This window comes from Tachypleus tridentatus, chromosome 1 (genome assembly GCF_004210375.1).
Source record: "Tachypleus tridentatus isolate NWPU-2018 chromosome 1, ASM421037v1, whole genome shotgun sequence".
Classification (NCBI taxonomy): Eukaryota; Metazoa; Arthropoda; class Merostomata; order Xiphosura; family Limulidae; genus Tachypleus; species Tachypleus tridentatus.
The window spans coordinates 113,200,932-113,214,502 of NC_134825.1; positions in this window are offsets into that span (position 1 = coordinate 113,200,932).

Consider the following 13,571-nt stretch of genomic DNA (forward strand, 5'->3'; position numbering starts at 1 on the left):
AATACCATTCTTATTACCTAAGGTACTATCTGTCAGGGTAATACCATTCTTATTAACTAAGGTACTATCTGTCAGGGTAATACCATTCTTATTACCTAAGGTACTATCTGTCAGGGTAATACCATTCTTATTACCTAAGGTACTATCTGTCAGGGTAATACCATTCTTATTACCTAAGGTACTATCTGTCAGGTACTATCTGTCAGGTAATACCATTCTTATTACCTAAGGTACTATCTGTCAGGTAATACCATTCTTATTACCTAAGGTACTATCTGTCAGGGTAATACCATTCTTATTACCTAAGGTACTATCTGTCAGGGTAATACCATTCTTATTACCTAAGGTACTATCTGTCAGGGTAATACCATTCTTATTACCTAAGGTACTATCTGTCAGGGTAATACCATTCTTATTACCTAAGGTACTATCTGTCAGGGTAATACCATTCTTATTAACTAAGGTACTATCTGTCAGGCTAATGCCATTCTTATTTAAGGTACTATCTGTCAGGTAATACCATTCTTATTACCTAAGGTACCATTCTTATCTGTCTATCTGTCAGGTAATACCATTCTTATTAACTAAGGTACTATCTGTCATCTGGTAATACCATTCTTATTAACTAAGGTACTATCTGTCAGGGTAATACCATTCTTATTAACTAAGGTACTATCTGTCAGGGTAATACCATTCTTATTACCTAAGGTACTATCTGTCAGGGTAATACCATTCTTATTACCTAAGGTACTATCTGTCAGGGTAATACCATTCTTATTACCTAAGGTACTATCTGTCAGGGTAATACCATTCTTATTACCTAAGGTACTATCTGTCAGGTAATACCATTCTAAGGTACTATCTTATCTGGTAATACCATTCCTAAGGTACTATCTGTCAGGGTAATACCATTCTTATTACCTAAGGTACTATCTGTCAGGTAATACCATTCTTATTACCTAAGGTACTATCTGTCAGGGTAATACCATTCTTATTACCTAAGGTACTATCTGTCAGGGTAATACCATTCTTATTACCTAAGGTACTATCTGTCAGGGTAATACCATTCTTATTACCTAAGGTACTATCTGTCAGGGTAATACCATTCTTATTACCTAAGGTACTATCTGTCAGGGTAATACCATTCTTATTACCTAAGGTACTATCTGTCAGGGTAAGGTAATACCATTCTTATTACCTAAGGTACTATCTGTCAGGGTAATACCATTCTTATTACCTAAGGTACTATCTGTCAGGGTAATACCATTCTTATTACCTAAGGTACTATCTGTCAGGGTAATACCATTCTTATTACCTAAGGTACTATCTGTCAGGGTAATACCATTCTTATTAGGTACTAAGGTACTATCTGTCAGGGTAATACCATTCTTATTACCTAAGGTACTATCTGTCAGGTAATACCATTCTTATTACCTAAGGTACTATCTGTCAGGGTAATACCATTCTTATTACCTAAGGTACTATCTGTCAGGGTAATACCATTCTTATTACCTAAGGTACTATCTGTCAGGGTAATACCATTCTTATTACCTAAGGTACTATCTGTCAGGGTAATACCATTCTTATTACCTAAGGTACTATCTGTCAGGGTAATACCATTCTTATTACCTAAGGTACTATCTGTCAGGGTAATACCATTCTTATTACTAAGGTACTAAGGTACTATCTGTCATCTGGGTAATACCATTCTTATTACCTAAGGTACTATCTGTCAGGGTAATACCATTCTTATTACCTAAGGTACTATCTGTCAGGTAATACCATTCTTATTACCTAAGGTACTATCTGTCAGGGTAATACCATTCTTATTACCTAAGGTACTATCTGTCAGGGTAATACCATTCTTATTACCTAAGGTACTATCTGTCAGGTAATACCATTCTTATTACCTAAGGTACTATCTGTCAGGGTAATACCATTCTTATTAACTAAGGTACTATCTGTCAGGTAATACCATTCTTATTAACTAAGGTACTATCTGTCAGTCAGGTAATACCATTCTTATTAACTAAGGTACTATCTGTCAGGTAATACATTCATTCTTATTAACTAAGGTACTATCTGTCAGGGTAATACCATTCTTATTAACTAAGGTACTATCTGTCATCTGTCAGGGTAATACCATTCTTATTAACTAAGGTACTATCTGTCAGGTAATACCATTCTTATTAACTAAGGTACTATCTGTCAGGTAATACCATTCTTATTAACTAAGGGTACTATCTGTCAGGTAATACCATTCTTATTACTAAGGTACTATCTGTCAGGGTAATACCATTCTTATTAACTATCTGTCAGGTACTATCTATTATTACCTAAGGTACTATCTGTCAGGTAATACCATTCTTATAATACCATTCTTATTAACTAAGGTACTATCTGTCAGGTAATACCATTCTTATTAACTAAGGTACTATCTGTCAGGGTAATACCATTCTTATTAACTAAGGTAAGGTAATACCATTCTTATTACTAGGTACTATCTGTCAGGGTAATACCATTCTTATTACCTAAGGTACTATCTGTCAGGGTAATACCATTCTTATTACCTAAGGTATCTGTCAGGTAATACCATTCTTATTCTAAGGTCATCTGTCAGGGTAATACCATTCTTATTACCTATCTGTCAGGTAATACCATTCTTATTCTAAGGTCATCTGTCAGGGTAATACCATTCTTATTACCTAAGGTACTATCTGTCAGGGTAATACCATTCTTATTACCTAAGGTACTATCTGTCAGGGTAATACCATTCTTATTACCTAAGGTACTATCTGTCAGGGTAATACCATTCTTATTACCTAAGGTACTATCTGTCAGGTAATACCATTCTTATTACCTAAGGTACTATCTGTCAGGGTAATACCATTCTTATTACCTAAGGTACTATCTGTCAGGGTAATACCATTCTTATTACCTAAGGTACTATCTGTCATCTGTCAGGTAATACCATTCTTATTACCTAAGGTACTATCTGTCAGGGTAATACCATTCTTATTACCTAAGGTACTATCTGTCAGGGTAATACCATTCTTATTACCTAAGGTACTATCTGTCAGGGTAATACCATTCTTATTACCTAAGGTACTATCTGTCAGGGTAATACCATTCTTATTACCTAAGGTACTATCTGTCAGGGTAATACCATTCTTATTACCTAAGGTACTATCTGTCAGGGTAATACCATTCTTATTACCTAAGGTACTATCTGTCAGGGTAATACCATTCTTATTACCTAAGGTACTATCTGTCAGGTAATACCATTCTTATTACCTAAGGTACTATCTGTCAGGGTAATACCATTCTTATTACCTAAGGTACTATCTGTCAGGGTAATACCATTCTTATTACCTAAGGTACTATCTGTCAGGTAATACCATTCTTATTACCTAAGGTACTATCTGTCAGGGTAATACCATTCTTATTACCTAAGGTACTATCTGTCAGGTAATACCATTCTTATTACCTAAGGTACTATCTGTCAGGGTAATACCATTCTTATTACCTAAGGTACTATCTGTCAGGGTAATACCATTCTTATTACCTAAGGTACTATCTGTCAGGGTAATACCATTCTTATTACCATATCTGTCATCTGGGTAATAATACCTAAGGTTATCTTAGGGTAATACCATTCCTAAGGTACTATCTGTCAGGGTAATACCATTCTTATTAACTAAGGTACTATCTGTCAGGGTAATACCATTCTTATTAACTAAGGTACTATCTGTCAGGTAATACCATTCTTATTACCTAAGGTACTATCTGTCAGGTAATACCATTCTTATTACCTAAGGTACTATCTGTATCTGGGTAATACCATTCTTATTACCTAAGGTACTATCTGTCAGGGTAATACCATTCTTATTAACTAAGGTACTATCTGTCAGGTAATACCATTCTTATTAACTAAGGTACTATCTGTCAGGGTAATACCATTCTTATTAACTAAGGTACTATCTGTCAGGTAATACCATTCTTATTAACTAAGGTACTATCTGTCAGGGTAATACCATTCTTATTAACTAAGGTACTATCTGTCAGGGTAATACCATTCTTATTAACTAAAGGTAATACCATTCTTATTACCTAAGGTACTATCTGTCAGGGTAATACCATTCTTATTACCTAAGGTACTAAGGTACTTATTCTGTCAGGGTAATACCATTCTTATTACCTAAGGTACTATCTGTCAGGGTAATACCATTCTTATTACCTAAGGTACTATCTGTCAGGTAATACCATTCTTAGGGTTACCATTCTACCTAAGGTACTATCTGTCAGGGTAATACCATTCTTATTACCTAAGGTACTATCTGTCAGGTAATACCATTCTTATTACCTAAGGTACTATCTGTCAGGTAATACCATTCTTATTACCTAAGGTACTATCTGTCAGGGTAATACCATTCTTATTACCTAAGGTACTATCTGTCAGGGTAATACCATTCTTATTACCTAAGGTACTATCTGTCAGGGTAATACCATTCTTATTAGGTACTAAGGTACTATCTGTCATCTGTCAGGTAATACCATTCTTATTACCTAAGGTACTATCTGTCAGGGTAATACCATTCTTATTACCTAAGGTACTATCTGTCAGGGTAATACCTCTTATTACCTAAGGTACTATCTGTCAGGGTAATACCATTCTTATTACCTAAGGTACTATCTGTCAGTAATACCATTCTTATTACCTAAGGTACTATCTGTCAGGGTAATACCATTCTTATTACCTAAGGTACTATCTGTCAGGGTAATACCATTCTTATTACCTAAGGTACTATCTGTCAGGGTAATACCATTCTTATTACCTAAGGTACTATCTGTCAGGGTAATACCATTCTTATTACCTAAGGTACTATCTGTCAGGGTAATACCATTCTTATTACCTAAGGTACTATCTGTCAGGGTAATACCATTCTTATTACCTAAGGTACTATCTGTCAGGGTAATACCATTCTTATTACCTAAGGTACTATCTGTCAGGTAATACCATTCTTATTACCTAAGGTACTATCTGTCAGGTAATACCATTCTTATTCTAAGGTCTGTCAGGGTAATACCATTCTTATTAACTAAGGTACTATCTGTCAGGTAATACCATTCTTATTACCTAAGGTACTATCTGTCAGGGTAATACCATTCTTATTACCTAAGGTACTATCTGTCAGGTAATACCATTCTTATTACCCTAAGGTACTATCTGTCAGGGTAATACCATTCTTATTACCTAAGGTACTATCTGTCAGGGTAATACCATTCTTATTACCTAAGGTACAATCTGTCAGGGTAATACCATTCTTATTACCTGAGTTAATATCTGTCAGGGTTATTCATTCTTATTAACTAAGGTACTATCTGTCTGAGTAATACCATTCTTATTAGCTAAGGTACTATCTGTCAGGGTAATACCATTCTTATTACCTAAGGTACTATCTGTCAGGGTAATACCATTCTTATTACCTAAGGTACTATCTGTCAGGTAATACCATTCTTATTACCTCAAGGTACTATCTGTCAGGGTAATACCATTCTTATTACCTAAGGTACTATCTGTCAGGGTAATACCATTCTTATTACCTAAGGTACTATCTGTCAGGTAATACCATTCTTATTACCTAAGGTACTATCTGTCAGGGTAATACCATTCTTATTACCTAAGGTACTATCTGTCAGGGTAATACCATTCTTATTACCTAAGGTACTATCTGTCAGGGTAATACCATTCTTATTACCTAAGGTTATCTGTCTAAGGTACTAAGGTATCTGTCAGGGTAATACCATTCTTATTACCTAAGGTACTATCTGTCAGGGTAATACCATTCTTATTACCTAAGGTACTATCTGTCAGGGTAATACCATTCTTATTACCTAAGGTACTATCTGTCAGGGTAATACCATTCTTATTACCTAAGGTACTATCTGTCAGGTAATACCATTCTTATTAACCTAAGGTACTATCTGTCAGGTAATACCATTCTTATTAACTAAGGTACTATCTGTCAGGGTAATACCATTCTTATTAACTAAGGTACTATCTGTCAGGGTAATACCATTCTTATTAACTAAGGTACTATCTGTCAGGGTAATACCATTCTTATTAACTAAGGTACTATCTGTCAGGTAATACCATTCTTATTACCTAAGGTAATACCATTCTTATTAACTAAGGTACTATCTGTCAGGGTAATACCATTCTTATTAACTAAGGTACTATCTGTCAGGGTAATACCATTCTTATTACCTAAGGTACTATCTGTCAGGGTAATACCATTCTTATTACCTAAGGTACTATCTGTCAGGTAATACCATTCTTATTACCTAAGGTACTATCTGTCAGGGTAATACCATTCTTATTACCTAAGGTACTATCTGTCAGGGTAATACCATTCTTATTACCTAAGGTACTATCTGTCAGGGTAATACCATTCTTATTACCTAAGGTACTATCTGTCAGGGTAATACCATTCTTTATAACTAAGGTACTATCTGTCAGGGTAATACCATTCTTATTACCTAAGGTACTATCTGTCAGGGTAATACCATTCTTATTACCTAAGGTACTATCTGTCAGGGTAATACCATTCTTATTACCTAAGGTACTATCTGTCAGGGTAATACCATTCTTATTAGGTACTAAGGTACTATCTGTCAGGGTAATACCATTCTTATTAACTAAGGTACTATCTGTCAGGTAATACCATTCTTATTAACTAAGGTACTATCTGTCAGGTAATACCATTCTTATTAACTAAGGTACTATCTGTCAGGGTAATACCATTCTTATTAACTAACTATCTGTCAGGGTAATACCATTCTTATTAACTAAGGTACTATCTGTCAGGGTAATACCATTCTTATTAACTAAGGTACTATCTGTCAGGGTAATACCATTCTTATTACTAAGGTATTCTATCTCTATCTGTCAGGGTAATACCATTCTTATTAACTAAGGTACTATCTGTCAGGGTAATACCATTCTTATTACCTAAGGTACTATCTGTCAGGGTAATACCATTCTTATTACCTAAGGTACTATCTGTCAGGGTAATACCATTCTTATTACCTAAGGTACTATCTGTCAGGGTAATACCATTCTTATTACCTAAGGTACTATCTGTCAGGGTAATACCATTCTTATTACCTAAGGTACTATCTGTCAGGGTAATACCATTCTTATTACCTAAGGTACTATCTGTCAGGTAATACCATTCTTATTACCTAAGGATACTATCTGTCAGGGTAATACCATTCTTATTACCTAAGGTACTATCTGTCAGGGTAATACCATTCTTATTAGGTAGGTACTATCTGTCAGGGTAATACCATTCTTATTACCTAAGGTACTATCTGTCAGGGTAATACCATTCTTATTACCTAAGGTACTATCTGTCAGGGTAATACCATTCTTATTACCTAAGGTACTATCTGTCAGGGTAATACCATTCTTATTCAGGTACTATCTGTCATCTGTCAGGTAATACCATTCTTATTACCTAAGGTACTATCTGTCAGGGTAATACCATTCTTATTACCTAAGGTACTATCTGTCAGGGTAATACCATTCTTATTACCTAAGGTACTATCTCAGGGTAATACCATTCTTATTCTAAGGTCAGGGTAATACCATTCTTATTACCTAAGGTACTATCTGTCAGGTAATACCATTCTTATTACTATCTAAGGTACTATCTGTCATCTGGGTAATACCATTCTTATTACCTAAGGTACTATCTGTCAGGTAATACCATTCTTATTACCTAAGGTACTATCTGTCAGGGTAATACCATTCTTATTACCTAAGGTACTATCTGTCAGGTAATACCATTCTTATTACCTAAGGTACTATCTGTCAGGGTAATACCATTCTTATTACCTAAGGTACTATCTGTCAGGTAATACCATTCTTATTACCTAAGGTACTATCTGTCAGGGTAATACCATTCTTATTACCTAAGGTACTATCTGTCAGGGTAATACCATTCTTATTACCTAAGGTACTATCTGTCAGGGTAATACCATTCTTATTAACTAAGGTACTATCTGTCAGGGTAATACCATTCTTATTAACTAAGGTACTATCTGTCAGGTAATACCATTCTTATTAACTAAGGTACTATCTGTCAGGGTAATACCATTCTTATTAACTAAGGTACTATCTGTCAGGGTAATACCATTCTTATTAACTAAGGTACTATCTGTCAGGGTAATACCATTCTTATTAACTAAGGTACTATCTGTCAGGGTAATACCATTCTTATTAACTAAGGTACTATCTGTCAGGGTAATACCATTCTTATTACCTAAGGTAATACCACTATCTGTCAGGTAATACCATTCTTATTACCTAAGGTACTATCTGTCAGGTAATACCATTCTTATTACCTAAGGTACTATCTGTCAGGGTAATACCATTCTTATTACCTAAGGTACTATCTGTCAGGGTAATGTATTACTAAGGTACTATCTGTCAGGGTAATACCATTCTTATTACCTAAGGTACTATCTGTCAGGGTAATACCATTCTTATTACCTAAGGTACTATCTGTCAGGGTAATACCATTCTTATTACCTAAGGTACTATCTGTCAGGGTAATACCATTCTTATTACCTAAGGTACTATCTGTCAGGTAATACCATTCTTATTACCTAAGGTACTATCTGTCAGGTAATACCATTCTTATTACCTAAGGTACTATCTGTCAGGTAATACCATTCTTATTACCATTCTAAGGTACTATCTGTCAGGGTAATACCATTCTTATTACCTAAGGTACTATCTGTCAGGTAATACCATTCTTATTTAGGTACTAAGGTACTATCTGTCAGGGTAATACCATTCTTATTAACTAAGGTACTATCTGTCAGGGTAATACCATTCTTATTAACTAAGGTACTATCTGTCAGGTAATACCATTCTTATTAGGGTAATACCATTCTAAGGTACTATCTGTCAGGGTAATACCATTCTTATTACCTAAGGTACTATCTGTCAGGGTAATACCATTCTTATTACCTAAGGTACTATCTGTCAGGGTAATACCATTCTTATTACCTAAGGTACTATCTGTCAGGGTAATACCATTCTTATTACCTAAGGTACTATCTGTCAGGGTAATACCATTCTTATTACCTAAGGTACTATCTGTCAGGGTAATACCATTCTTATTACCTAAGGTACTATCTGTCAGGGTAATACCATTCTTATTACCTTATTACCTAAGGTACTATCTGTCAGGGTAATACCATTCTTATTACCTAAGGTACTATCTGTCAGGGTAATACCATTCTTATTACCTAAGGTACTATCTGTCAGGGTAATACCATTCTTATTACCTAAGGTACTATCTGTCAGGGTAATACCATTCTTATTAACTAAGGTACTATCTGTCAGGTACTATCTGTCATCTGGGTAATACCATTCTTATTACCTAAGGTACTATCTGTCAGGGTAATACCATTCTTATTACCTAAGGTACTATCTGTCAGGGTAATACCATTCTTATTACCTAAGGTACTTATCTGTCATCTGTCAGGTAATACCATTCTTATTACCTAAGGTACTATCTGTCAGGGTAATACCATTCTTATTAACTAAGGTACTATCTGTCAGGTAATACCATTCTTATTACCTAAGGTACTATCTGTCAGGGTAATACCATTCTTATTACCTAAGGTACTATCTGTCAGGTAATACCATTCTTATTACCTAAGGTACTATCTGTCAGGGTAATACCATTCTTATTAACTAAGGTACTATCTGTCAGGGTAATACCATTCTTATTAACTAAGGTACTATCTGTCAGGGTAATACCATTCTTATTCTAAGGTACTATCTGTCAGGTAATACCATTCTTATTAACTAAGGTACTATCTGTCAGGGTAATACCATTCTTACTTACCTAGGTACTATCTGTCAGGTAATACCATTCTTATTACCTAAGGTACTATCTGTCAGGTAATACCATTCTTATTACCTAAGGTACTATCTGTCAGGGTAATATTCTTATTACCTAAGGTACTATCTGTCAGGGTAATACCATTCTTATTCTAAGGTACTAGGTAATATATCTGTCAGGGTAATACCAGGTACTATCTGTCAGGTAATACCATTCTTATTACCTAAGGTACTATCTGTCAGGGTAATACCATTCTTATTACCTAAGGTACTATCTGTCAGGGTAATACCATTCTTATTACCTAAGGTACTATCTGTCAGGGTAATACCATTCTTATTACCTAAGGTACTATCTGTCAGGGTAATACCATTCTTATTACCTAAGGTACTATCTGTCAGGGTAATACCATTCTTATTACCTAAGGTACTATCTGTCAGGGTAATACCATTCTTATTACCTAAGGTACTATCTGTCAGGGTAATACCATTCTTATTACCTAAGGTACTATCTGTCAGGTAATACCATTCTTATTACCTAAGGTACTATCTGTCAGGGTAATACCATTCTTATTACCTAAGGTACTATCTGTCTAAGGGTAATACCATTCTTATTACCTAAGGTACTATCTGTCAGGGTAATACCATTCTTATTACCTAAGGTACTATCTGTCAGGTAATACCATTCTTATTACCTAAGGTACTATCTGTCAGGGTAATACCATTCTTATTACCTAAGGTACTATCTGTCAGGGTAATACCATTCTTATTACCTAAGGTACTATCTGTCAGGTAATACCATTCTTATTAACTAAGGTACTATCTGTCAGGGTAATACCATTCTTATTACCTAAGGTACTATCTGTCAGGGTAATACCATTCTTATTACCTAAGGTACTATCTGTCAGGGTAATACCATTCTTATTAACTAAGGTACTATCTGTCAGGGTAATACCATTCTTATTACCTAAGGTACCATTCTTATTATCTGTCAGGGTAATACCATTCTTATTACCTAAGGTACTATCTGTCAGGGTAATACCATTCTTATTACCTAAGGTACTATCTGTCAGGTAATACCATTCTTATTACCTAAGGTACTATCTGTCAGGGTAATACCATTCTTATTACCTAAGGTACTATCTGTCAGGGTAATACCATTCTTATTACCTAAGGTACTATCTGTCAGGGTAATACCATTCTTATACCTAAGGTACTATCTAAGGTACTTATTACCTAAGGTATCTGTCAGGGTAATACCATTCTTATTACCTAAGGTACTATCTGTCAGGGTAATACCATTCTTATTACCTAAGGTACTATCTGTCAGGTAATACCATTCTTATTACCTAAGGTACTATCTGTCAGTAATACCATTCTTATTACCTAAGGTAATACCATTACCATTTATTACCTAAGGTACTATCTGTCAGGGTAATACCATTCTTATTACCTAAGGTACTATCTGTCAGGGTAATACCATTCTTATTACCTAAGGTACTATCTGTCAGGGTAATACCATTCTTATTACCTAAGGTACTATCTGTCAGGTAATACCATTCTTATTACCTAAGGTACTATCTGTCAGGTAATACCATTCTTATTAGGTACTAAGGTACTATCTGTCAGGTAATACCATTCTTATTACCTGAGTTACTATCTGTCAGGATTATTCATTCTTATTAACTAAGGTACTATCTGTCAGGGTAATACCATTCTTATTAACTAAGGTACTATCTGTCAGGGTAATACCATTCTTATTAACTAAGGTACTATCTGTCAGAGTAATACCATTCTTATTAACTAAGGTACTATCTGTCAGAGTAATACCATTCTTATTAACTAAGGTACTATCTGTCAGGGTAATACCATTCTTATTAACTAAGGTACTATCTGTCAGGGTAATACCATTCTTATTACCTAAGGTACTATCTGTCAGGGTAATACCATTCTTATTACCTAAGGTACTATCTGTCAGGGTAATACCATTCTTATTACCTAAGGTACTATCTGTCAGGGTAATACCATTCTTATTACCTAAGGTACTATCTGTCAGGTAATACCATTCTTATTACCTAAGGTACTATCTGTCAGGGTAATACCATTCTTATTAACTAAGGTACTATCTGTCAGGGTAATACCATTCTTATTAACTAAGGTACTATCTGTCAGGGTAATACCATTCTTATTACCTAAGGTACTATCTGTCAGGGTAATACCATTCTTATTACCCTAAGGTACTATCTGTCAGGGTAATACCATTCTTATTACCTAAGGTACTATCTGTCAGGGTAATACCATTCTTATTACCTAAGGTACTATCTGTCAGGTAATACCATTCTTATTACCTAAGGTACTATCTGTCAGGGTAATACCATTCTTATTACCTAAGGTACTATCTGTCAGGGTAATACCATTCTTATTACCTAAGGTACTATCTGTCAGGGTAATACCATTCTTATTACCTAAGGTACTATCTGTCAGGTAATACCATTCTTATTACCTAAGGTACTATCTGTCAGGGTAATACCATTCTTATTAACTAAGGTACTATCTGTCAGGGTAATACCATTCTTATTACCTAAGGTACTATCTGTCAGGGTAATACCATTCTTATTACCTAAGGTACTATCTGTCAGGGTAATACCATTCTTATTACCTAAGGTACTATCTGTCAGGGTAATACCATTCTTATTAACTAAGGTACTATCTGTCAGGGTAATACCATTCTTATTACCTAAGGTACTATCTGTCAGGGTAATACCATTCTTATTAACTAAGGTACTATCTGTCAGGTAATACCATTCTTATTAACTAAGGTACTACTATCTGTCAGGGTAATACCATTCTTATTACCTAAGGTACTATCTGTCAGGGTAATACCATTCTTATTACCTAAGGTACTATCTGTCAGGTAATACCATTCTTATTACCTAAGGTACTATCTGTCAGAGTAATACCATTCTTATTACCTAAGGTACTATCTGTCAGGGTAATACCATTCTTATTAACTAAGGTACTATCTGTCAGGGTAATACCATTCTTATTAACTAAGGTACTATCTGTCAGGGTAATACCATTCTTATTACCTAAGGTACTATCTGTCAGGGTAATACCATTCTTATTAACTAAGGTACTATCTGTCAGGGTAATACCATTCTTATTAACTAAGGTACTATCTGTCAGGGTAATACCATTCTTATTACCTAAGGTACTATCTGTCAGGTAATACCATTCTTATTACCTAAGGTACTATCTGTCAGGGTAATACCATTCTTATTACCTAAGGTACTATCTGTCAGGTAATACCATTCTTATTACCTAAGGTACTATCTGTCAGGGTAATACCATTCTTATTACCTAAGGTACTATCTGTCAGGGTAATACCATTCTTATTACCTAAGGTACTATCTGTCAGGGTAATACCATTCTTATTACCTAAGGTACTATCTGTGTCAGGTAATACCATTCTTATTACCTAAGGTACTATCTGTCAGGTAATACCATTCTTATTACCTAAGGTACTATCTGTCAGGGTAATACCATTCTTATTAACTAAGGTACTATCTGTCAGGGTAATACCATTCTTATTACCTAAGGTACTATCTGTCAGGGTAATACCATTCTTATTACCTAAGGTACTATCTGTCAG